At 46.0% G+C, this 22208-nt stretch overlaps 1 protein-coding gene across 2 annotated transcripts in view; it reads right to left on the bottom strand.

Annotated features, from left to right (window-relative positions):
- Nucleotides 1–22208, bottom strand: part of LOC309400512 (zinc finger and BTB domain-containing protein 4-like) — a 32712-nt gene that overhangs the window by 6530 nt on the left and 3974 nt on the right. Inside the window, exons 2-3 of one of the 2 annotated variants that reach the window (XM_081969046.1) lie at nt 6292–6377; nt 4229–4369 (exon numbers count right to left, since the gene is read on the bottom strand). The gene's annotated coding sequence lies outside the window, so the exon portion shown is untranslated. The remainder of the gene's footprint in view (nt 1–4228; nt 4370–6291; nt 6378–22208) is intronic. The other variant, XM_081969047.1, reaches the window with a different exon arrangement.

Genomic DNA, 22208 nt, shown 5'->3' with positions numbered 1-22208 from the left:
CGGCGGGCAGGAGGTAGACGTGGGACCATCGGAGGAAACACACACACCGTTGCCAGAGGTTCAGTGCCAAAGTTTTGCGTTTGCCAGTAGGGTGCCGATAGCAAGAGACGCAAACATACACCCCAAAAAACATCCGGGCATCGCGTCCTTCTACTTATAGGTTGGCGAAGCTGCTGATCTTTTTCAGATGCCCCTGGGAACACAACTTTCCGACGATCACAAGGGATCTGGGGAGATCCGAGGAGATCCTCCGGCCTACAGACCCTTTGGTCTCCAGCCGCGTAGGATTTCACCATCCATAAACGTCTTCTAAGTTGGGCAGAGAAGGTGGAACCCCATCTCCCAGCATCCCTCGCTCCCTGGGCACTGCGCAGGGGTTCCTGGGAGATGTAGTCCGGTTGACTACAATTTCCCCACAGCGCGAAGCTCTTCACTTCACGGGGAAGGACGCCCCATAAACAGCCCCCCCCCCAACCTAAGGAGCGAAGCGAACGTCGAAAGCTCGTTGAAGCTTCACCCTCCCCCCCAAAAAATGTGTGTGTGTCGGAAAAGGTGATGCAAGATTCCTTCAGGTGATTGGCTAACACTTTAATGACTCCAAAAGTCCCCCAAAAAGAGAAAGTTTGAGAGGTGGCGCACTCCTTGGGAACCTGTGCGGTTTTTCCCGAAAATGCTCCTCGGTTGCTCTCTAAGCACGCGTGTTTTCTTTGCAGACGTTTCACGACCCAACTAGGAAACATCATCAGGACTAGAAAGTTGGTGGTGGGAGTTTGTAGATTGGACAGAGAGGGAGGGGGAGGACTGTGGGGTCCTTGGCAATCTCTGAGCTTGGCAGTTTTCTTACAGATTTTTCATGACCCAACTAGGGAACGTTATCAGTGCTGGGAGGGAAGGGAGGAGGAGGAAGAAGAAGAAGAGGAAAACTGCTGGGTCCTTGGTGATCTCTGAGCTTGGCTGGGTTTTTTTTTTTTTTTTGCTTTACTACCCAACTAGGTAACATCATCAGTGCTAGGAGGAAGGGGTGGGTTGCAGGAATGAGGAGGAGGAGGGTGACTGTGAGATCCTTGGTGCTCTCTCAGCTGAGTTTTCTTGCAGACGTTTCATGACCCAAGTAAGTGACATCATCAGTGTTAGGAGGGAGTGGGGTTTGTGAGGAGGAGGAGGAGGAGGAGGAGGGGGAGAAGGAAGAGGAGGAGGAGGAGGAGGAGGAGGAGGAGGAGGAGGAGTCTTTGGATTCTCTGAGCTGGGTAATTTTCTTGCAGACGTTTCACTACCAAACGAGGTAACATCATCAGTGTATGAGCTCATTACCCCAATTTCCTTTGAGCACTGATGAAGCTCCCTAGTTGGGTCCTGAAACGTCTGCAAGGAAACCACCCAGCTCTGAGACCCCCAAGAAGCCCACAGTCCTTTCCTTCTTCCTCCTCCTCTGCCTCCATCATTCCACAAACCCCACTCCCTTCTAGCACTGATGATGTTCCCTAGTTGGGTCACGAAACGTCTGCAAGGAAACCACCCAGTTCAGGGAGTATCAAGGACCTCACAATCTGGAAGGGTCACTTTTTATTTTTCACACACTGCACACTTCACACACACACGCACGCACGCACTGGCGAACCTTTCCACCCGGATGAGAAGGAGGAAGCGTGTGCCAGGAGAGGGGCAAAAGAGCCAGGAAAAGAAAAGAAAAAAAAAGAAATTGCACGCACACACACACCCCGTGCCCACACAACGTGCGAAGGCCCCGGAGGGAAGATAGCTGAAGGGTTCCCCGTTTTGGCTGCAGGCAGAGGTGGTGGAATTGGGCACGTAGAGATGGCACCGTGCCCAAGCAGATTAAGGGGAAAAAAGGGAGGGGAGAGGAGAGGAGAGGAGCCGAGTGGGGTTTTTTATAGAGCTGGGCTGCTTGTGAGTCACCGAGGCTGATGTAAGCAGATTGGATGGGGAGCGGCAAAGGGGGGGGGCGGGGAAGTGGGGGGAGAACAACAGCCGATTGTTGCACCAACATGGAAAACGAATGGCAAAGGCAGAAGCAGAACGCTGCTAGGGCAGAGAGAGGGAGAGAGAAAGAGAGGGAGGAAGAGAGAGAGAAAGTGAGTGAGAGAGAGAGAGAGAGACGGAGGGAGGAAGAGAGAGAGAGAGAGAGAGAGAGAGAAAGAGGGACAGAGAGAGAAAAAGAGAAAGAGAGAGAGAGGGATGGAGAAAGAGAGAAAAGGAAGAGAAAGGAAGGAAGAAAAAAAGGAAAAAAGAGAGAAAAGAGAAACGGAAACAGAGAGAAAAAGAGAAGGAGAAAAAGAGAGAGACAGAGATACAGAGGGCGAGATAGAGAGATTAAGAGAAAGGGAAAGAAAGAGAAAATAAAAAGAGAAACAGAAAGAACAAGAGAGAGGAGGAGTGAGAAAGGGAAAGAGAGAAACAGAAAGAGGAAAAGAGAAACAGAAAGAGGAAAAGAGAGAGGGAGGGAAGGAGAGAGAAAAAGAGAAGAGAAAGGGAGGGAAAGGGAAAGAGAGAGAGACAAAGAAAGATAGAGAAAAGAAAAAGAGACAGAGACAGAGAAACAGAGGGGAAAAAGAAAGACACAGAAAGATAAAAAGAAAGGAAGAGAAAATGAAAGTGAAACAGAGGAAGAAAAGAGAGGGAGAGACAGATAGAGGGAAAGAGAGAAGGAAAGAAAAAGATAAAAAGAGGGAAAGACAAAAGAAAAGGAGAAACAGAGAGAAAGAGGAAGAGGGAGGGAAGAAAAGAGAAAGAGAAAAGAGAGAAAAAGAGAAAAGAGAAAGGGAGAGAAAGGGAAAGAGAGAGAGAGAGACAGAGAGAGAAGAGAGAGAATGGCAGACAGAGAAAGAGATAGAGAGAGAAAAAGATTTTTTTTCTAATTTGGAGAGGCAGCTGCTTTGTTCGGTTGGCTTCCTTGATAAATGAAAAAATAAAATAAAGTAAAATAAATCGGGGCTGAAGAACGCTGCCTGCTAATCCCCACCCTTTAAAGCCTGCTCCCCTCGCCTGCCATGGGCACCAAATGGCACCTCATCCCTGGGTCGATATACCAGGCCAAGAAATGACCTTGGCTAAACCGGCCTCCTCCTCCTCAGAAAAATGCCATAAACGCGGAGGAAAGTTAAATAAAGATCTCGATCCTCCGCTGAGGGGAAAAAACCCAGGGAGGAGAACCGGCGGAGACGAGGCGGTGAGGGTGGAATGGCGCCCTCAAATGAAGCTTCTCGTGCCGGGCCTCAGTTTTACCCCTCTGAAAAATGGGCCCAATTCCATTCCAAAAGGGATGGAAGCCCCCCTAAGACAGGGCCCACCCACAGGACGTGGACTGAACAGGCAGTCCCCGACTTACGGCTGCAGTCGAAGACAACATTTACGTCGTTCGGCAGGACAAGGGAGCTTCGCCCCGTTTTACGACCTTTCCTGCCACGGGCGTTAAGCAAATCCCTGCCGGTGCTAAGTGAACCGCAAGGGTTGTTAAGTGAATCGGACGCCCTCCCCTTGATTTTGCGGGGTGCAAAAGGGGATCGCGTGAGACACCCACACTGAGAGACGGCCACCGTCATAAATACGAGTCAGTTGCCGAGGGTCTGAATTTGGATCCCGTGACCCCGAGGACGCTCCGACCGCCGTGTGAAAAACGGTCCTAAGTCCCTCCCCCCCCGTGCCGTTGTAACTTTGAACGGTCACTGTTGTAAGTCGAGGACCACAACTTACGTTGCTAACATTGCAGCTTACACTTGGGCACAGTTGCTAAGCAAATCCCTTCAGTTGTTAAGTGAATCATGTGGCCGTTAAGCGAATCTGGCTCTCCCTCCCCCCCGGCCGTTGACTCTGCTTGTCGGAAGCTGCTTGGGAAGGTCACAAACGGGGGTCACGTCACCCCGAGATTCTGCAACTGTTGTAAATGTACTGGGATTGCCAATCACCCAAATTTTGATCCTATGACTCTAATGGTTGCAAGTCCGAGGACTGGTTATAAGTCACTTTTTCCCCCAGTGCTAAATGAACGGTTGTATTTCTATAGTACCTATAGTAGGGTTAATTTCCACACTTATCCTGTCTTTTAGACCAAGGGTCTCCAAACATGGCGGCTTTTTAGACTTGTGGACTTCAACTCCCAGAATTCCCCAACCGGGTTCTCCCCCCCCCCGGCGGCCCCCCATTTTTGCTGAATATCAAGCTATATTATGTTTACTGCATACCCACCCTCGATTAAGAAAGTTACCCTTACCAAAAATTGCAATAAAGATAATCCAGCCGCCTTGGTTCTTGTCCTCTATCCATGCTGAATTCTGGGAAATCCTTCCCTAGCTGGGGAATTCTGGGAGTTGAAGTCCGCAAGTCTTCCAAGTGGCCGAGGTTGGAGACCCTGCTATAAAGTTAATGAAAGCAATCTAGGAAAAAAAATCGGTGCCAAAGGATGCTAATTCCCAGTGATCCTACATCAACTCGGCCATTTTAAGACCTGTGGACTTCAACTCCCAGAATTCCCCAGCCAGTCTCCTCCCCCCCCGACTTCAAGATATATTACGTCTACTGCATTCCCACCATCTATTAAGAGTTTTTTTTTAATGCAATAAAGGTTAGTCTATCCACCTTCAGCTCTTGTCCTATCTGTGCTGAATTCTGGGAAATTGTCTTCCCAAGCTGGGGAATTCTGGGAGTTGAAGTCCTTAAAGTCTTAAAAAGTTGCCATGTTTGGAGATCCCTGGCCTAGAAGAATTAACGGGGAGGGGTGTGTGTGTGTGTCTGCCCTTTCCATTAAATGATGCCATTACATTGGAGGGGGGCATTTTCTTGGCAACCCCCCCTGCTCTCTTCGGCGTGTGCCACACCATAACTCTCTTCCGCGCTAGAAAATAACCAAAACATTCCAAGAAGCCGCAATCCAGAATGCTTGCAATGCAGCTGAGTCAGGATTGAATTTTTTTTTAATATAGGAAACCCTTGCCTGCTGGGGGATTCTGGGAGTTGAAGAATTAAGGGGAGGGGAGGTGTCTGCCCTTTCCATTAAATGATGCCATTACATGGGAGGAGGGCATTTTTTGGGCAACATCCCTGCCCTCTGCGGCGTGTGCCACCTCGCAACTCTCTTCCGCGCTAGAAAATGTCCAAAACATTCCAAGAAGCCGCGATCCAGAATGCTTGCAATCCAGCTGAGCTAGGATTGGACTTTTTTTAAATATAGGAAACCCTTGCCTGCTGGGGGATTCTGGGAGTTGAAGTCCACAAGTCTTCAAAGTCGCCCATGTTTGAAGACAAACCCCTCCTCCGACCTCCAAAGCCAACCTACTGTACGTCCGACGCTGGTTGCATCTGATGTTTTGCCCCACGGACACTTAGGCATGGCGTTAAAATTTGCACAATTGCAATTGGCCGAGTAGACAATTGGGGAGGGGAGGGGTCAACGCAGGTGGTTGTTCTCCCCTTTGCGAAGACCCCCTCCCCATTACGGAAACCGACTCGAAGCTGAGCGGAGAATCTATTGGGCTGTCTCAGTCCCATCCCCATCCTCAGTGGAGGAAACTCAGTTAGAAACTCCAACGTTGACCGAGATTAGCAAACTTGGCAAGCCATCATCAGCCTTGCTGGACACGGATACATCCCCCCCCAAACCCAGTGGGTTCTTCCGATGTCTGGGGTTATGGCTCTCGCCTGGCCTAGCTGGGAATGCTGGGAGTTGTAGTCCCCCCAGCAGGAAGTGAGGAACAAAAGCATGGCTGCCTTCGACGTTGCCACGGCAACGGGATGCAGGCCTAGCATCGTTCCAAGCCTGCAAGGTGAAACTTCTTATTTTTCCCCAAAAAGTAGGAAATTTCACCAAGAAGGAAAGTCAAACAAATTATAGTGGAAGGGGTTGAGAAGCTAAAAAAAAAAGAAAAAAGGGGGGGGGGGGTCAAGAGGAAGAGATGCCCCATAACGGACACACACACCCCCCCCCCCCGGAAGCAGACATTGGTTGTCAAGGCCTCAATTTGGGGTCCGGCCTACATCCTGGCACCATTGCCGTGGAGAAAGAGCAGCTGGCCTAGATACATCCCTGGTTGCTATGGAGATCAGAACAGGAAACCCGCCATTTCCATAGAGACGGTGTGGGCTAGACCAGACCTTGCCAAGGGATGCCCTTGCCAGGCGTCGATCTGGGGCGCCTAGCTGGAGGACCACGCCGGAAGGGGGGGGGGATCTGGGGAAAGGCGGTCCTGACCCCCCCCAAGCAGGCCAAGGCCCTCTGCCTAATGGAGACCTTGGCAAGACCCACAAAAATAAGTGACCAAGGGAAGGACATTGTCTTACCTAGACAAGTTGGCCAGACCTAGCGGGCACTTGGGCATTCGCTGCTCTTCATGCTGCTTCCTCCCAAGGGGGCTGGGCTGGACCCTCTGCGGAAGAAAAGGAAATATTGTTTTATTGTAAACTGCCCAGAATCACAGGAGGGAAGCAAATAAATCTAAGAGACAGTGAGACAGCACACACAAACAAACACAGACTGAAAAATAGGCAGACAGAAATATATGGATAGATAATAAACTGAGAGAGAGAGAGAGAGAGAGAGAGAGAGAGAGAGAGAGAGAGAGAGAAAGAATGATACAGAAAAAGATGGAGAAAAGAGGAGAGAAAGACAGAAAATAGATGGATCGATAATAAAGAGAGAGAGAGAATGAAACAGTCAGAGAGACAGAGAGAAAAAGAAAGATGGAGACAGAGAAAGAGAAAGAAAGTGAAAAGGAATGATAAGAGAAAAAGATGGAGAAAAGAGGATAGAAAGACAGAAAATAGATAGATAAGTGAGAGAGAGAATGAAACAGTCAGAGAGACAGAGAGAAAAAGAAAGATGGAGAGACAGAGAGAAAGAGAAAGAAAAAGTGAAAAAGGATGATAGAGAAAAAGATGGAGAAAAGAGGAGAGAAAGACAGAAAATAGATGGATAGATAATAAAGAGAGAGAATGAAACAGAGAAAGAGAGACAGAGAGAAAAAGAAAGATGGAGGGACAGAAAGAAAGAGAAAGAAAAGGTGAAAAATAATGATAGAAAAAGATGGAGAAAAGAGGAGAGAAAGACACAAAAAAGATGGATAGGAGAGAGAGGTAGATGATAGATAGATAGATAGGATGATAGATAAACAGATAGACAGACAGATATAGATAGATATAAACAGACCCAGATAATAGATGATAAATAAACAGAGAGATATGATACATGATAGCTATAGTGATAAATGATAGCGAAGGACAGAGGCATAGATAATAGATGAGAGAGAGAGAGAGAGAGAGAGAGACAGACTGATAGATAACATATAGATAATGGAGGGATACAGACAGAGAGATAAGAGGCAGACTAGATCCGTGAGGGCAAACCTGTGCCATGCGTGCCACAGGTGGCATGCCCAGCCCTCTCTCTGGGCATGTGTGCCCTCACCAGCTGCTCTTCTGGCAGTTTTTGGCCTGAAAACGGCCCGGAAAAAGACCTGAAAATGGCCCGAAATGATGCGGTGAATGCGCACACTCACATCCAAGGGCATTCTGGTTTGGGCACTTGCTGCCAAAATGATTCACCATCACTGGACTAGACAGACAGACAGACAGACAGACAGACAGACAATAAATAGATAAATAGATAGGTAGGTGGGTGGGTGGATGGATGGATAGATAGAGATAAAGAGAGAGGGAGATGGTAGATAGATAAATGATAGATAGATAGATAGATAGATAGATAGATAGATAGATAGATAGAAATATAGATAGATAGATAGATAGATATAGATAGATGAGATAAATAGATAGATAGATGAGATAAATAAAGAGAGAGAGATGGTAGATAGAGATAAAGAGAGAGAGGTTGTAGATAGATAAATAAATAGATGATAGATAGATGAGATAGATAAAGAGAGAGAGAGAGAGAGATGGTAGACAGATAGAGAGAGAGAGAGATAAAGAGAGAGAGATAATAGATAGATAGATAGATATAAATAGATGGATGGTTGGATGGATGGATGGATATATAGATATAGATGATAGATTAGATAGATAGATAGATAGATAGATAGATAGATAGATAGATAGATAGATAGATAGATAGATAGATATAGATGGATGGTTGGTTGGATGGATGGATGGATAGATATAGATGATAGATAGATAGATAGATAGATAGATAGATTGACTGATTAGATTAGATAGATAAAGATAGATAGATAGATAGATAGATAGATAGATAGATAGATAGATAGATATAGATAAATAGATGGATGGTTGGTTGGATGGATGGATAGATATAGATGATAGATAGATAGATAGATAGATAGATAGATAGATAGATAGATAGATAGATAGATTGACTGATTAGATTAGATAGATAAAGATAGATAGATAGATAGATAGATAGATAGATAGATAGATAGATAGATAGATAGATAGATATAGATAAATAGATGGATGGTTGGTTGGATGGATGGATAGATATAGATGATAGATAGATAGATAGATAGATAGATAGATAGATAGATAGATAGATAGATTGACTGATTAGATTAGATAGATAAAGATAGATAGATAGATAGATAGATAGATAGATAGATAGATAGATAGATAGATATAAATAGATGGATGGTTGGATAGATATAGATGATAGATTAGATAGATAGATATAGATAGATGATAGATAGAAAGACAGTAGGTAATAGATGACAAAGATAATAGATACACAGACATATAGACAGACAGACAGACAAGAGAGGGGCCCCCTCACCCCAAATCAAAACCGTTCGCAGATCCGAGTGCCCCCCGCCTCCCTTCGACGGTTGGAATAACAAAATAATCTGCATTTTGTCCACAGCCCGGCAGCTGGCTGGCTGGCTTGTTTCTGTTTTGTTTTTTTTGTTTTTTTTTGCAAACCTATCTCCGGCTTGACTTGTTTTGCTTTTCGCCAAAGCTTTTCCGCTCCCATCGCAGGGACGACACGTTCGAGGTCAAACAACAGCCACAACATCCAGAGTTTCCCATCTAAGTCATAAGTGTTTGTGGTCATTTTCAGCGTATCTCCTGAAGGGTGGGCTGGGGGCAGCGGTGTGTGTGTGTGTGGGTGCCTGTGTCTAACTGGCCAAAATCTGGATCGCGGCTTCTTGGAATGTTTTGGTCATTTTCGGCGTATCTCCTGAAAGGTGGGCTGGGGACAGCGGCTGGGTCTGCCCAGAGAGATTTGGGACCGTCCTGGGGAATATTTGCACACCAAGGATGGCGTTTGCACTTCAATCTTTACAAGAGACAGGCCCAAACTACTGTACCTTAGGGAGGAAACATGAAAAAAAGCACGGGATATTTTGGACCTTCCGGGAAGGGCTTCGATTAAAATTATATTCCTTATTATACAACAGCTTGGAAACCCTGGGGTGGGGGGGGGATGTTTGGAGAAATAGAATAGAAAGCTTCAGGCACCCTGGGTTTTTTGGGGGAGGGTTTAAAAAGCAACGAAGAGCCGCAGTTTAGAGAGAAAAACAATAAATAACATTTGCAAACGTCGGATAATTTCGTGACAAGCGTTAGCCGGGATGGAGAGTCAAAATAAAAGTTTTTTTTTAAAAAAAATTCTCATTCATGTCAAAGCATTTTTTTTCTCCAGCTTGGCAACTTGGAGAAGAGGGACGAACTTCAACTCCCAGAATTCCCCAGCCATCTGGATCGCGGCTTCTTGGAATGTTTTTGGTCATTTTCAGCACATCTCTTGAAGGATGGGCTAGGGCAGGGGTGTCCAAACTTGGGAACTTTAAGACTTGTGGACTTGATGCTACTGATGACGTTCCCTAGTTGGGTCATAAAACGTCTACGAGAAAACCACCCAAGCGGAGTGATCCCCAAAGGCCCAGCCCAAATATCCTAGCCCAGGGGTGTCCAAACTTGAGAACTTTAAGACTTGTGGACTTCAATTCCTAGAATTCCCCAGCCAGCATGGCTGGCTGGGGAATTCTGGGACTTGAAGTCCACAAGTCTTAAAGTTCCCAAGTTTGGACACCCCTGGGCTAGGGGAAGCTGGCTGGGGAATTCTGGGAGTTGAAGACCACCCCCTTGGTCCAAGTTGTCCAGCTGGAGTAAATCCTTTGGTTAAATTACCGACGCTTAAGAATAGAAAGGGGAAAAAACAAACTTCTGTATTTTTAACCTCCTTTCCCCCGAAACGTTTGCGAGGAATGCCACTGGATTCACAAGCACGGAAGCTGTGAAACGCCAACGGTGCCATCATCCAAGCACTAAAAATAATATTAGGATTTCTCTCCTCTATATCTGTTCTACGGCAAAAGCTTTCAAGCCGAGAGGAACTCCGGGGGAAAAAAAATTGAAAATGTTCGGCAACCCGAAATGGCAGATTTTGTGCGCAATGCGCCACCCTCCTATCGGCGAAAGGGACCTCGGAGGTCTTCTAGTCCAACCCCCTGCTCAAGGAGGAAATCCTATACGAGTAGACCTCCTCTTACGGCTACAACTGGACCCCAAATCTCCGTCGCTGAGCGAGACATCGCTTAAGCCCCATTTTACCATCTTTCTTGCCCCGGTTGTGAAGCGAAGTTGTTACGTTGGTCACACGGCCGTTAAATGAACTTCAGGGTCTCAAAAAGTTGCAAAAGGGGACGACCGTCATAAATAGGAGTCAGTTGCTAAGCGGCTGAAATTTTGATACCAGGAGAGGCTGCAATGGTCGTAAGTGTGAAAAAATATGGTCATAAGTCACTTTTTCCTGTAACTTCGGTCGCTAAGTGATGTTCCCTGTAATTTACGACTGGTTACGGGGTCCCTTTTCCTTCCGACGAGCCAAACCAATTGGGGGGGAACCTGATTCGGTTAACAACGGGGCAATTCCCTTCAAAACCGCAACGATTCAATTAACGTCCATGGCAAGGAAGGTCGCAGAAACAGAAGCAAAACTCGCACAAGATCCGAGTGTGAATGCCGCTTTGCAAAGCCTTAGTAAAGCCATGCCTGGAATCCTGCACCCAGTTTTGGTCCCCGCATTACAAAAAAGATGAGGAGACTCTAGAAAGAGTGCAGAGAAGAGCAACCAAGAGGATGAGGGGACCGGACGATAAAAGCATAGGAAGAACGGTTGCAGGAACTGGGCATGGCTAGTCTAGTGAAGAGAAGGAGTAGGGGAGACATGATAGCAGTCTTCCAATCTTTGGGGGGCTACCCCAAAGAAGAGGGGTTCACCTATTCTCCAAAGCACCAGAAGGCAGGAGAAGAAGCAACAGATGGAAACTAATCAAGGAGAGAAGCAACCTGGAATTAAGGAGGAATTTCCCAACAGGGAGGACCATTGACCAGTGGAACTGCTTGCCACCAGACGTTATGGGTGCTCCATCCCAGGAGGTTTTGAAGAAGAGACTGGACAACCAGTTGCCAGGAATGGTGTAGGGTCTCCTGCTTGAGTAGGGGGCTGGACTAGAAAATCACCAAGGTGCCTTCCAGCTCTATTCTGAGCATGTTATATATTTATCTCAAATGGTACAGGGTCTCCTGCCTGGGAAGGGGGTTGGACTAGATGACCTCCAAGGTCCCTTCCATTCTATGACATATTCACGTCAAACGGTGCAGGGTCTCCTGCCTCGGAAGGGGGTTGGGCTAGATGACCTCCAGGGTCCCTTGCATTCTATGACATATTCACGTCAAATGGTACAGGGTCTCCTGCCTGGGAAGGGGGTTGGACTAGATGACCTCCAGGGTCCCTTGCATTCTATGACATATTCACGTCAAATGGTGCAGGGTCTCCTGCCTGGGAAGGGGGTTGGGCTAGATGACCTCCAAGGTCCCTTCCATTCTATGACATATTCACGTCAAATGGTGCAGGGTCTCCTGCCTGGGAAGGGGGTTGGACTAGATGACCTCCAAGGTCCCTTCCATTCTATGACATACTCATGTCAAATGGCCCAGGGTCTCCTGCCTGGGAAGGGAGCTGGACTACATGACCTCCAAGGTCCCTTCCATTCTATGACATACTCATGTCAAATGGTACAGGGTCTCCTGCCTGGGAAGGGAGCTGGACTAGATGACCTCCAAGGTCCCTTCCATTATATGACACACTCATGTCAAATGGCCCAGGGTCTCCTGCCTGGGAAGGGGGTTGGACTAGATGACCTCCAAGGTCCCTTCCAACTCTGATGTTTTGTTTCTATTATTTCCATTTCTACCCCTCAAAGAGAGAAGCAATCTAGAACGAAGGAGGAATTTCCTAATGGTGAGAACAATGCACCAGTGGAACGACTTGCCACTAGAACTGGAAGTTTTTTTTCCAGAAAACATTAGACAACCATTTGTCTGAAGTGGTGCAGGTCATCCTCGACTTATGACGGTTCACTTAGTGACCATTCAAAGTTACAACAGCACGGGGGGGAAGTGACTTATGGCCGTTTTCCCACACTTATGACCATTGTAGCATCCCCGTAATTAACATTCTTGGCAACTGACTCGTGTTTACGACCGCCGCAGTGTCCCGGAGTCACGTGATTTCCTTTGGCAGCCTTCTGACAAGCAAAGTCAACGGGGAAGCCAGATTCACTTAATGACCGTGGTACTAATTTATTAACTGCGGCGATTCACTTAACAACTCCGGCACGGAAGGACATCAAATAGGGCAGGGGTGTCCAAACTTGGGAACTTTAAGAGATGGCTGGCTGGGGAATTCTGGGAGTTGAAGTCCACAAGTCTTAAAGTTCCCAAGTTTAGACACCCCTGAAATAGGGCAAACTCACAGAGGAAACGCCTCCCCGAACAATAGAAATGGGGTGGGACTAGAAGACCTCCAAGGCCCCCCTCCAACGACCAATTCTGTTAAAAAAAATACAGGCAAAGGCCTAGGCCAAAAAAAAATCCCAGGATCCCAAAGTCCTTCTCTTTTAATATCGCGTTATTTAATGTCCACCTGGATCTCTTTCTTTGTCCTTTCCATTTAATTATGATTGGATTGTGATCTGCCCAAGTTTCCGCATATTACAGCTCAGTTCCATTGTAGCCCACATCATGTCAATTCTGGAGTATGATAAGTGTCTATTATTTGAATAGGAAATGTATTGAAAATTCGCTTTTGCGCCTTGCGAAGCACATCTGAACGCAATCCGCATCCAAAACCTCGGCCGATCAAGGCCGGCAGTTGGATCTCAGACTAGCCAACATTCAGGGTTCAGGGATCTTGGACCCAGCTTGGTGGCAGTTGTGACATGAGGACGAGGAGTTGCGAGAGTCCTGCCCGGAAAGGGAGCGGCTAATAAATCCAAATTTATTATTATTATTATTATTAAGTGTGTCGGCCGCAACGTGGATGAAGTGTGGCGTAAAAATCGGATTAATTCTGCAAGCCCACTGAAGGCCCGGATGCCCTCAGTTTTGCAAGCGAGCAAAGAATGCAGCAGCCAGATGATGGTGTGTGTGTGTGTGTGTGTGTACAGCTATCCTGGCTTGTTCTGGACGTCGCAACCGATCCAAACCCTAATCAGTAGCCGCAAAGGGAGCCAGCGTCCTTTCCAATCGGGCAGGGATAAAGGATTAGCCAAAGCCTCGCAAATCATTAACCAGAAAACAACACCAGGTGTCACCACTGAAACACCCAAACCTTCGTGTGTGTGTGTGTGTGTGTGTGTGTGTGTGTGTGTGTGTGTTGTGTGTGCATTTCCGGGCTCCAAAGCATCCTGAAAGCTGCAAAAAAACAAACAAACCCCAAAACCCATCAGGATGATGAGCTGAATTAGCAAACGAGCAAAGAACGAAGCACGAATGGATAGAAGGAGAGGAGATACACACGCATACACACACACTCCAGAAAGGGAGGCGGTTGTTCCTTTAAAAAGAAAAAAAGAAAAAGAAAAAGGATTACTCCATCCAAACCTCGCCGCATTCCGGAGCCAATGGAAACGCTGGTGGTTGTTTTTTTTTTGTTTTTCCACCAGACGAAATGCGTTGTTGGCTAAATCGGTTATGGTATCATGTTGTTCCTGGTTTTTCAGAAACCAGCGGACAAAAAATAAAATAAAAAAATAAAGCAGCGATTTTTTTCTAAAGAAAAGATGGGACAAGCCTTGGTCTGAAAATGGTATTGCCTGAGCAGGGGGCTGGACTAGAAGACCTCCAAGGTCCCGTCTGACTCGATTCTAATCTATTCCATATTTTATTCTATTAATTCTACTCTATTCTGTTTTATATTCTATTCTCTATTCTATTCTATTAATTCTACTCTATTCTATATTCTTTTCTATTCCATTCTACTCTATTTTATTCTATTCTATTTTATTCTATTAATTCTACTCTATTGTTTTCTATTCTATTCTATTCTCTATTCAATTCTATTAATTCTCTATTCTTTTCTTTTCTATTCTATTCTATTCTCCTCTATTCTATTAATTCTCCTCTATTCTATATTCTTTTTTCTATTCTATTAATTCTCCTCTATTCTATATTCTTTTCTTTTCCTATTTTATTATCCTCTATTCTATTCTATTAATTCTATTCCACTATTTTATATTCTTTTATATTCTACTCTGCTCTATTCTATATATACTATACTATATTCTATTCTATTCTATTTTCTATTCTATTCTTAATTCTATTCTATTTTCTGTTCTATTATATTTTATCCTATTCTATTCATTCTATTCTATTCTCTATTTGTTCTGTTCTATTAATTCTATTCTATATTCTTTTCTATTCTAATTTCCTATTCTATTCTGCTTTCTATTCTAATTTTTTATTCCATTTTCTATTTTATTGTTTTCTATTCTATTCTAATTTTCTTTTCTTTTCTATTTTCTAGTCTATTCTTCCCACCACTTAACCATTGTATATAAAATCACAAATTATCCATTGAATAAGCATAAATACATTATTAGCATTGTATAGTCATTCTTCCACCGTGGTTGTTATTCCCTCGTTTTATTGGGTTCGTATATATATCATCATTATACATCTTATTCTTATTTCTAACCTATCTTATCATCACAGGTAGGTTTGCTCCCAGTTTGGCCCATTTCATTGGAACCAGTAGCACTGCCTGAGCAAACCAGTAGTAAAACTGGTACAAACCCACCACTGCTTATCACATCCTATCCAACACTCTGCTGGTAGTCCTTGATTTACGACCTCAATGGAACCCCAAATATCTGCTGCTGAGCAAAACATCTGTCAAGTGTCTTTCGCCCCATGTTACGACCTTTCTTGCAGTGGTCATTAAGTGAATCACGGCCACTGTTGAGTTAGCGACACAGTCGTTAAGCGAAACTTGCTCATCCCCCCCCTTGACTTTGCTCATCAGAAGGCCGCAAAAAGGGGATCACGGAACCCTGGGGGGAACGCGGCGGCCGTCATAAACACAAAACAATGGCCGAACGTCCAAATTTTGATCACGCAACCACGGTGTGTGTGTGTGTGTGTGTTGTGTGTCGCAAAAGGTCCTAAGTCCCTTTTCCCCAGCGCCGTCGTAAAGAGGGTCACTCAACGAGCCATCGTAAGACGAGGACTTGCCTACCTTTAGACCGGTGGGAAGTTTTTTTTTTTTTCCAAGTTGGAAAACTTTTTAAGCTGGGTGGGATTTCCAGCTCCCGGAATCCCACACCTCGGATTAAACGCACAACGATACACACCCTCTCCTGCAAAACACACACACACACACACAAAAACACACACACAAAAAAACACACACACAAAAAAACACACACACACACACAAACAGCCAGTGCCAAACAGGAAGTCAATTGTGCCCGCCACACCCTCTGTTCGGACGGCGCAAAACTTTGCTCCGAAGCCTTCTCCAACAACAATGTGCCTTTGTGTACTTGTGTGTGTGTGTGTGTTAAATGACACATCTCCCCCCCCCCTTTCCAGGCGCTTCTTCGTGCAAGGAGACCAAGGAAGGACCAGTCACTCCGCATTCCTGGGGTGAGAAGACACGGAAGGGCCTGGACCCCTCCCCAATCAAAGGGGGGGGGAGAACAAAAAATGGAAATCCGTAAACAAGCCATGTTGAATGCAAGCCACAACTTGTCTTGAGTTTCCCCGGCGGCGAACGGAAGCAACAGGCATCCTGGTTTACGTCTCGGGGCTGCTGCAAATCCTCCTTTGCAACCCCCCCAGCCTCAAAACAACGGATAAAGGACGACTGAAGCGCACATTTCCACTGCTTATGAACGGCGTCAAATGTTTGCCCCGCCTTACGTCCTTCCTCGCCCCCTCCCCGTCGTTCAGTGAATCACCACGGCAGTTAACGCGAGTCCCACGGTTGTTCGGTGAAGCCAGTTTCCCCCACTTCCCCTAACCCCGCCGTTGGCTTTGCTCCTCCCACGGTCGCCAAAATTGCCGGATCGCCGGGCCGTCGTAAGTGCGAGTCCGTGGCCGAGCGTCTGAATTTTGATGGTTTTAAAATGGGGGGAGGGGAAGCGGTCTTAAGTCCACCTCCCACCCCCCCATTGGAATCACTCGACGGACGGCTGTAATTTGAGGACTGCATTTTTCGCCAGTTTGAATTTTTTGGTTTGCAAAGAATAATAAATGTTGATTTAATTTGCGTCCAAGGTCAGAGAATGTCCGAGCCGGCCAAACGGAGGAAAAACCGGCGTCCGGCTCAGCCGGGAAGCTTTTCATCGCGATGACCTTTCTCTTCTTCTTCTCCTCAGAGCGGCCGAAGAGGCCGGCCTGAATTGGCAGGAAAGGAACGAAAGAAAGAAAAACAACAGCCAGTGGAGGGGGGGGAAAAAATCCGAGAAGGCAGGAAGGAGGGAAGTAACCTTGAACGAGCTCCAGACGGAAACATTTTCCGGGGAAAACACAGCGATCGATCGGAATAGAGTGGGAAGGGACCTTGGAGGTCATCTAGTCCACTCTCCTACTCGGGCGGGAGATCCTGGATCATTTGACGTGACTAAGCCACAGAATGGAAGGGACCTTGGAGGTCATCTAGTCCAGGTTTGTTATGACAGGCTGTCCTCATTCATCTAATACAATACAATACAATAGCAGAGTTGGAAGGGACCTTGGAGGCCTTCTAGTCCAACCCCCTGCCTAGGCAGGAAACCCTATACCGTTTCAGACAAATGGCTACCCAACATCTTCTTAACGACTTCCAGTGTTGGGGCATTCACAACTTCTGGAGGCAACTTCTGTTCAATGACGGTTTAAAGTTACAACCAGATAGAAAAAAGGGGACTTACAACTATTTTTCACACTTACGACCAAGTGGTCCCACGATCAAAATTCAGACTCTTGACAACTGACTCGTATTTATAACGGTCGCAGAATCCTGGGGTAGCGGGATTCGCACTGCAACCGAATTTAACCATCGCGGCGATTCACTTAAACGTACCTGGGCGAGAAATGTCGTAAAACGAGCCAAAATTCTCTTTTAACGAATGTTTCACTTAGCAACGTAAATTGGGGGCTCAAATTTTTGTCGTTCAGTTGAGCACTCCCTGCCATGCTTATTTTCCTGCCCTTGCTCAATCAATCAATCAATCAATCAGAATAGAGTGGGAAGGGACCTTGGAGGTCTTCTAGTCCAACCCCCTGCTCAACCGGTGGTCCTCAGAAAAATTATTTGCATTTTTATATTGCACTAAAACCTATTTATCTTTCTTTTTTTAAAAAAAAAATCGTATTGGTGGTCTGCGGGATTTAAAATTATGAATTTAGTGGTCCCTGATGTGTGGAAGAAAAGTGACTCTCTACTCTCTTCTTAAAAACACCCAGAGCCACCACAAATTCTGGTGGCAAGCTGTTCTACTGGTTAATTGATCTGGGGTGATAGAATAGCAGAAGAACAAGGGTTGGAAGGGGCCTTGGAGGTCATCTAGCCCAACCCCCGGCTCAGGCAGGAGACCCTGGGCCATTTGACATGAGTATGTCATAGAATAGAAGGGATTTTGGAGGTCATCTAGCCCAACCTCTTTCCCAGGCAGAAGACCCTGGGACATTTGACATGAATATGTCATAGAATGGGAGGGACCTTGGAGGTCATCTAGCCCAACCCCCTGCTCAGGCAGGAGACCCTGGACCAATTCAGATCGATTCCCTGTCCAATCTTTCCTTAAAAGCCTCCAGTGACAAAGCACCTACAACTTTCGCCAACACAACACCACCCTGAAGCAAACCCACAACTTTTGTCGTGGCGAATTTTTAAAGTTTCTAGCTGCTTGCATTTGGAGAAGAATGACAGGCCTATCCCCCTATCGCCCCTGCTCGCCTCCTTTGAAAATGGGTGACAGCTATAAGGTTCGGCTTTGGCACACCGGGATTCAGGGGCCCGATACCCACACCTCTGGAAGGGTCCCCGGATTTGGGGGGAGCAGGCCAGGTGTGCAATTTTCCCAGCCAGGAGTTCTGGGTACAAAAAACGAAATGGGTTTTTGGGAATGCATCTGTTTCCCCGAGATGTGTCCGATTCAGGTGTGTGTGTGTGTGTGTTTGTGTGTGTGTGAGTTTGTGTGTGTGTAATGAACACACACACACACGTTGCAAACTCTTCCCCTCGCCTGAACTTTTAGGCAGTTGTGCACACCTGAGAAACACACACTGAGAAAAATCTTTCGCCAGTGTCCACCTTGCTATTAAAACAGGCCTGGATCTGCAGGGACACCTAGAAGATAAAGGTTCCCCTGTGCTAGCTGTTCCTGACTCTAGGGGGCGCTGCTTATATATACAGAAATAGAGCACAACAATGATGAGAACTATCTTGAATGCATTTGGGTCAATATTAAAGGTTGGGAGGGAAACGACATTGCCCTAGGTCTATATATACTACAGGCCACCCAACCAAGCAGAGGAAGTAGCTGAACTTTTTGCTAGTCAGCTAACTAAGGTATGTAGGAAGTAGTGGGGGATTTTAACTATCCTGACATCAACTGGGAAACAAACTCTGCACCAAGTGGAAGATCCAACAGGTTCCTAACAAACTTAGCAGACAGCTTTGTTTCCCAAAAAGTAGAGAAGGAAACAAGGGGATCAGCCATATTGGACTTAATTCTCACTAACAGAGAGGAAATGATAGAAGGTGTTGAAGCCACAGGAACCCTGGGGGCAAGCGACCATGCAATATTGGAATTCAACATTATGCAAACACAAGTAGTAGAACAAAGTGAAACTAGAGTCTAGAGACTAGAAGCTAGAGTCTAGAATTAGCTAAGAGAGCTAATTTCAATAAAACTTAGAGAGAGCTTGGGAAAAAAATTCCATGGATGAGAATCCTCAAGGGGAAAACAACTCAAGAAGCTTGGGAAATTTTGAAAAACGAGATTACAAAAGCCCAGTCTAGCGCAATACCAATGAAGAAGAAAAATAACAGCTCCCAAAAGAAACCAGCATGGCTGCATAAAGAACTCTCTGACAAATTGAAAGACAAAAAAGATAAGTATAAAAAGTGGAGGGGGGGGGGCATAACTAAGGCAGAATATCAGCAAATAGCCCGAGCCTGTAAAGATGAAGTGAGGCAAGCTAAGGCTCACAATGAAGAAAGGCTTGCCACAAAAATAAAAAATAACAAAAAAAGCTTCTTCCAACATGTTAAAAACAAGAAAAGGGTTAAGGAAACAATTGGTCCATTGCTGGGAGAAAGTGGCAAGAAGGTGACAAGCAACAGAGAGAAAGCAGAGCTATTTAACTCATGTTTTGCATCTGTCTTTACACAAAGGGATAAAACAGTCCAACCTACCAAAAGCAGCACCACAAAAATCAGATTAGGAACACAAATTGAAATAGGGAAGAAAATGGTAAGTGAGCACCTGTCTACCCTAGACGAGTTCAAATCACCAGGACCGGATGGATTACACCCCAGAGTTCTGAAGGAACCAGCAGACGAGATCTCAGAACCACTGAATTATATCTTTCAGAGATCCTGGAGCACCGGGGAACTACCAGAGGACTGGAAAAGAGCTGATGTGGTTCTCATCTTCAAAAAAGGGAAAAAAATAGATCCAGGAAACTACAGACCTATCAGCCTGACATCAATACCAGGAAAGATTCTGGAAAAGATAATCAAGCAACGAATTTGCGAACACCTAGAAGCAAACAAAGTAATAGCCCAAAGCCAACATGGGTTTGTCAAAAACAGATCATGCCAGACTAATCTTATTGCATTCTTTGACAAAGGGACAAAATTAGTGGACCAGAGGAATGCCGTCGATATAGTTTACTTGGACTTCAGTAAGGCTTTTGATAAGGTAGACCATAACCTACTACTAGATAAAGTAGAAGAATGTGGGTTGGACAGCATCACCACCAGATGGATTCGTAACTGGCTGACCAACCGCACTCAACGTGTAGTCCTCAATGGAACTGCATCTACATGGAGGGAAGTATGCAGTGGAGTCCCCCAAGGCTCTGTTTTAGGCCCAGTACTCTTCAACATCTTCATCAATGATTTGGATGAGGGAATAAATGGGGAACTCATCAAATTTGCAGATGACACCAAGCTGGCAGGAATAGCCAACACTCCAGAAGACAGGCTTAAGATACAGAAGGATCTTGACAAACTTCAACATTGGGCACTATCTAATAAAATGAAATTCAATGGTGAAAAGAGTCAGGTTCTACATTTAGGCAAGAAAAACGGAATGCACAGGTACAGTATAGGTGGTACCTTGCTCAGTAGTAGTAACTGTAAGAGGGATCTTGGAGTCCTAGTGGACAACCATTTAAATAGGAGCCAGCCGTGGGCAGCAGCTGCCAAAAAAGCCAACACAGTTCTAGGCTGCATCAACAGAGGGAGAGAATCAAGATCACGTGAAGAGTTAATACCACTTTACAATCCCTTGGTAAAGCCACACTTGGAATACGGCACCCAGTTTTGGTCGCCATGATGTAGAAAAGATGTGGAGACTCTAGAAAGAGTGCAGAGAAGAGCAACAAAGAGGATTAAGGGACTGGAGGCTAAAACATATGAAGAACGGTTGCAGGAACTGGGTATGTCTAGTTTAATAGAAAAAAGGACTAGGGGAGACATGATAGCAGTCTTCCAATATCTCAGGGGTTGCCACAAAGAAGAGGGAGTCAAACTGTTCTCCAAGGCACCTGAGGGCAGAACAAGAAGCAATGGGTGGAAACTAATCAAGGAGAGAAGCAACTTAGAACTGAGGAGGAACTTCCTGACAGTTAGAACAATTAATCAGGGGAACAGAAGTTGCCTCCAGAAGTTGTGAATGCCCCAACCCTGGAAGTCTTTAAGAAGATGTCAGATAGCCATCTGTCTGAAACGGTATAGGGTTTCCTGCCTAGGCAGGGGGTTGGACTAGAAGACCTCCAAGGTCCCTTCCAACTCTGCTATTGCATTGTATTGTATCTCCGTTTCAAAGCCGAAGAGCCAGGGCTGGCCGAAGTCATCTCCGTGGTCATGTGGCCGGCATGACTCGACGCCAAAGACTCACGGAACCTTCCTTCTTTTTCCACTTGCATTTTTGACGTGCTTTCGTGCGGCTAGCTTGGCAGAAGCTGGGACACGTCATGGGAGCTCCCTTCGTTATGTGGCACTAGGGGTTCGAACCGCCGGCCTTTCTGATCGACAAGCTCGGCGTCTGAGCCACCACATCCCGCTACACACCTAGGGAAGTCAAAATTGTCTCCGCCTGCCGCAAGACCCAGCGCCGTAAGACGACACACCCCCATGAATCTAGCGCCTTGACGTACCGAATCCTTACTCCCCTCTACTTTGCCGCAATCTTTGTCCGGTCCCGACGCCTTTGTTTTTAATATCACCAGAGGAAAAAGCCAAGTCTCTGAATCGGTGCGTGACGGCAATTGCACAGGTAACCCTCGACTTATGGCGGTTCATTTAGCGACCGTTTGAAGTTACAACGGCACTGGGGGGAAAAGGTGACTCGCGACCGTTTTTCAGACTTACGACCATCGCGGGCTCCCCTTGGTCAGGGAATCAAAATTCGGACGCTTGGCAACGGACTCGTATTTACGACGGCCGTAGTGTTCCCAGGGCCACGCGATCCGCTTTTGCGACCTTCCGTCGATGGGGAAGCCAGATTCACTTAACAAGCGAGCTAATAAATTAACAGCTAAGATGTGGGTTTCACTTAACAACACACCGTGTTACTAACTGAAAAACCGCAGCGAAATCACTTAACGGTGGCAAGAAAGGTCGTAAAACGAGGCAAAACTCAATGTCTCACTTTAGCAGAGGAAATGTTGGGCTCGGTTGTGGTTATAAGCAATATATTGCCTGAATGGGCAATCCTCCACTTATAATGCTT

This window comes from Natrix helvetica, assembly GCF_964273705.1.
Source record: "Natrix helvetica genome assembly, chromosome: W".
NCBI lineage: Eukaryota > Metazoa > Chordata > Lepidosauria > Squamata > Natricidae > Natrix > Natrix helvetica.
This window is presented reverse-complemented; position numbering and strand designations above follow the sequence as displayed.